The sequence below is a fragment of the Tupaia chinensis genome, unplaced genomic scaffold (assembly GCF_000334495.1).
Source record: "Tupaia chinensis unplaced genomic scaffold, TupChi_1.0 Scaffold000527_1, whole genome shotgun sequence".
Taxonomy (NCBI): domain Eukaryota; kingdom Metazoa; phylum Chordata; class Mammalia; order Scandentia; family Tupaiidae; genus Tupaia; species Tupaia belangeri.
In genome coordinates, this window is record NW_006160040.1 from 3,647,359 (window position 1) to 3,651,767 (window position 4,409).

Consider the following 4,409-nt stretch of genomic DNA (forward strand, 5'->3'; position numbering starts at 1 on the left):
TCATTTGACAAGCAACAACCATAGGTTGAATTATGACTGGAAGCAAATGAAAACAAACTTTCCCTTTCATGTTAACAAACACAAAAATTCGTGTCAGAATGTCTTCCAGAGACCAACCATCAAAACTCAGCCAAGCTCAATTGGTAGGTTTTCCCAGCCATTTCCTGAATCTGAGTGTTTCTTAACTCTGCTTGTCAAGGGGACAAAGGGCATTTTAAAGAAATAAATTTCTAGAGGTAGAATGGCTTCTGGAAGGGGTTGACACTAGTTGAAGAAGAGTTTCTATACCAATTTCATCAGCTCTGCTTGCTGATGGGAAAGCTTTTCCTATTTCCTGCATTTTTTTTTTTTTGAGAGGTTTTTGCTATAGGGCATGTGCGTTTACCAGAAAGACAGAGACAGAGATATAGAAAGTGAGAAATCACCCCCCAGGGGCGATGGCCATGCCACAATCCCTTCTCCTCCATTCTCCTCTCAGGATCTTAGGCATGTACATGTGCCCAGTGTGAGTTTAAGCCACCATGTCCGGGACTTGAACTGCAGTCAATTACATGAGAGTCCAGCAACATGGTCATTATGCCAACTGCTGGTCCCCCTTCTGTGTTTTAATTTAGGACAATGTGGGCAGGAGCAGCTAATGAAGAAAATGACACCATTTTTTGGAGAAGATAGCAAATGGCAGAGCTAGAGGTCAAACCTAGACAGCCTAAAGCTTAGAGGGGTGCTCTATGCCCCTGACTATTCTATACAGACATGCAGCCATCCACACCCTGCGTGATTTTCAAACTGCCAGGCCCAGGACTCTTATGTCTGTTGGCCACGTCTATTGGCCACGTGGGAATCCAACACCCCAACCACTATGCCACCTACTGGCCCCCATTTATCACTTTTTAATGTGTCTGCTTCCCCTGGAGATGCCTTGAGAAAGGCACAGGGTCTGGCACGCAGTGGCTGCTCAGTACTTGATGAGTGGGCTGGGTTGAGGATGAGCAGAGAGACCTCTTGATCCCATGGCTCTTCTCGTGGTCTTCTTATTTTCTGAACCAAAATATAAACATCCTTTGATAAAAGATATAAGGGGGGGGTGTTTCAAAATGTTCATGATGGGCCGGCAGGTGGCATGGTGATTAAGGCACTGGACTCCTACATGGCCGACTGAGGTTTGAGTCCTGGACTCAGCTTGCGCATGGACTTCTGTTTGTTTTGCATCAAAATAAAATCATATGTTAATTCCATTTTTCCACAAACATTTTTAAATCCTTTAGTTTCTTCTCTGTATATACATGTATACACACACACACACACACACATATATATATATATATATATATATTAGGTTTTTGCCATAGGGTACTTGTGCTCACCAGAGAGAGACAGAGAGAGGAAAAGCGACAATCATCCCCCTTCCCCCGGGGGTGGGGGATGACCATGGTGTAATCCTTTCACCATTCACCTCTCAGGATTTTGGGCACCATACTGTGTCATTTTCTTTCTTTTCTAAAATTTTACTTATTTATTTCTTTTTAAAGAATTATTTTATTCAAATTTATTTATTTATTTTAACTTGACCAGAGAGGGACAGAAAGCGCAAAAGCAAGCCGCCAGGTCCAGGACTCGAACTGAGGTAGGCCATATGGGAGTGTCCAGCGCCTTAACCACCATGCCACCTGGGGGCCCCCACCATCCTGTGTGATTTATCAAGCCACCTGATCTGAGGCTTGAACTGCCATCAGCCAAGTGAGAATCCAATGCCTTAACCACCATACCATGTGCTGCCCCTACCTCTGTATTTTAATCTTTGGTTTTGGTTGAGTGCTCCATGGTCACAACATACTAAAGAAGTTAGGGGCTATGTTTGGACCTGGTCAGAAGAATATCAGAACCTCTGGGGTTTAGAGTTCTCCTCTCCTTCAAAACTCCAAACGTATCCTTGTAATTTAAGGTCTTGTCTCTGCTAAAACGTATTCCTGAGATGGATTGTTGTTCTAGTCCAGTTTGTTGCTAAAAAGAGAAAATACCTGAGTCTGGGTAATTTATGAGAGGTTTATCTTCCTCAGGGCTTGGAGATCCAAAGCCTGCCCAGGGGCTACATCTAGTGAGGACTTACCGGCTGCATTACAACATGGGAGTGGATAGGAGCTTGTGTGAATTGGAGTGCAGAATGTCTGTCTCATTCCCGCTCCTGCTCCTTATGACTTGCCAGGAAACCAATCATGGGGAATTCACCCTAATGTCTAATCACTTCCCAAAGGCCCCATCTTTCAACAACTTAATCAGATTAAGTCTCCTCTTAATACCTTCACAATACAACTGAATTCCAACATGAAGATTTTGGGATAGGAGAGATACTTTCAAACCACAGCACTGGCATTTGCTCCTTATCAATTATTTTCCATAGTGGACTTGTGGGGAGTCTTTGAAAGTGAAGGCTGGACAAGACCAGTCCTTTTATAAACAACAGTCCAGAGCCCAGAGAGGTCTAGTCACTCGCCCAAGGTTTCACAGCTAGTAGGGCAGGGCCTCAATCCCAACCTCCAGGCTCCCCCAGGGTTGGCCTCCTTGTGCCTACAGCGGCCTCTAAAGAAATCTGCAGGTGACTTTTTGCCATTCGCCCATCATTATGCAGCACCTGCTACAAATCAAGCACCATGCTTGCGCCAGGAGATAGGAAAATGAAAAACCATTTCTTGCAGAGGCTTTCTTCTCTGTCCTGTGCCCATGAGCGTCCCAAGTTTTTAGCCCTCTTCCTAAGCAGGGACAGGAGACACTTAAGCACCAGGCTTCTCTGGGACCTAGTGGGAGGCTGGGCCCCAACCCCTCCTGCCTACCCAGGAGCTTGTTGCTGCCAAATCAATCATGCCAGAAAGTCATCACGATGATTTTAGAACGGCATTGTGATTTATGCAAAACGCGCAGATAATTACAGCTGGGCGCACAGAACACAGGACGAGTGTGCTGCGGAGTGTGTGCGTGTGTGCGTGTGCGGTGGTTGTGCCTTTTGCCAGGGCTGGATGGTGTGTGTGTGTGTGTGTGTGTGTGTGTATTCACTGGACTTTTTCTTGACACCCTGCTTGATTAGGGGCTGGTGACAGGAGAAAGAGGGAACATTCCCATTTTGATTTTGAGACTGTTTGATAAATGTCAAAAATATCTTCCAGAAGTTTTGGTGCCTGCAAAAGAGCGAGTCAGCATGGCGGGAGTGCGAGGGAGTAAGTAGTTTGGAGCTTAGGAGTGCCAGCATCCAGCCTCCAAGACCCCCCTACCTCATACTTGCAAGTAGCTCTTAGCTCTCCTGGACACAACCCCCAGAACTTTCCCGCTGGAGACAGACCCAGTCCTAGTCTCCTCATCAGTGCCCTCATCTTTGCCAGAAATAAATTAATTCGCCTCTTGAAGTTCTTTGTCCTTAACCAAGCGCTCTCTCCCGCGTCTGCATCTTGGTGGTGGTGGTGGTGGTGGTGGAAGCAGCAAGTGGATTCTGGCAGGATCCAGAACCCACGGATCCACCCCGGAGCCTGGCATCTTCACTCGTCTTTCCGAACCTCTTCTGGAAAGCCCTTGACTGTCTGGGTGAAGTTTGTGCTATGTAGTGCCCAGGTTCCTAGCACACCCGTCTGCCCAACTAGGCTGTCAAAAAATGATTTCCTGTCCTGTCACTTAAAAAAAAAAAAAAAAAAGCCCCTCAAGCTCAGGGCTTGGTCTCACGATTCTCCAATGTCCCGCTTCGGAAAAACCCGGAGAGGAGGGAGGGTAACTTGAGAAAGTCTTTCCCCTTGCAGCCTCCTGGGTGGGTGCTCTCAGCCCCCTCGCCCGTTGCTGCGCGGCCCTCGGGAGCACGCGGGCTCTGGAGTGTTGGGTATGTGCGGCCACAGACCTCAGGCCCAACCCAGGCTCTGCGGAAAGTTGCTGTCACGTGCTGCGGCAGCCCACGGAGCGCACAGCCCGCGCTGGGGACTCGGGCCCGAGGACCTGCCGCGCCCTCCGAGGGCTCCGGGACGCAAGCGCTGTCTTGCACGTCCGCTAACTCTGTCCGAAAGCCCCGGCGGACACCGAGTCTGGAGGAAGAGTGGAGGTGGGGGGCGGCGGCAGCTCGGAGGAGGGGGAGAAGAATCGCCAAGTACCGGCCGCAGCTCCCCTCCCCCGAACGCCGCGCAGAGGGTGGGAGGTGTGACCCCTGACCTCTGGTCGGGCCCACGCCCTGAGGAGAGGCTGGCAAGCTCTTGTTCGACAAGTTCAAGCTGCCGAGGGAGCTTAAACAGAATTAATCTCTTAGAGATCGGGGATCACTGCTCCGTCGGCGTGCGCTCTCCCAGCGCCGCGCAGGGGCAGGGACCAGAGGACTGAGGGGTGGCGGAAGGCGGGCGGGATGCGGCGGAGGGGCGGCGAGCTCTCCCGGGTCTCCGGGTCAG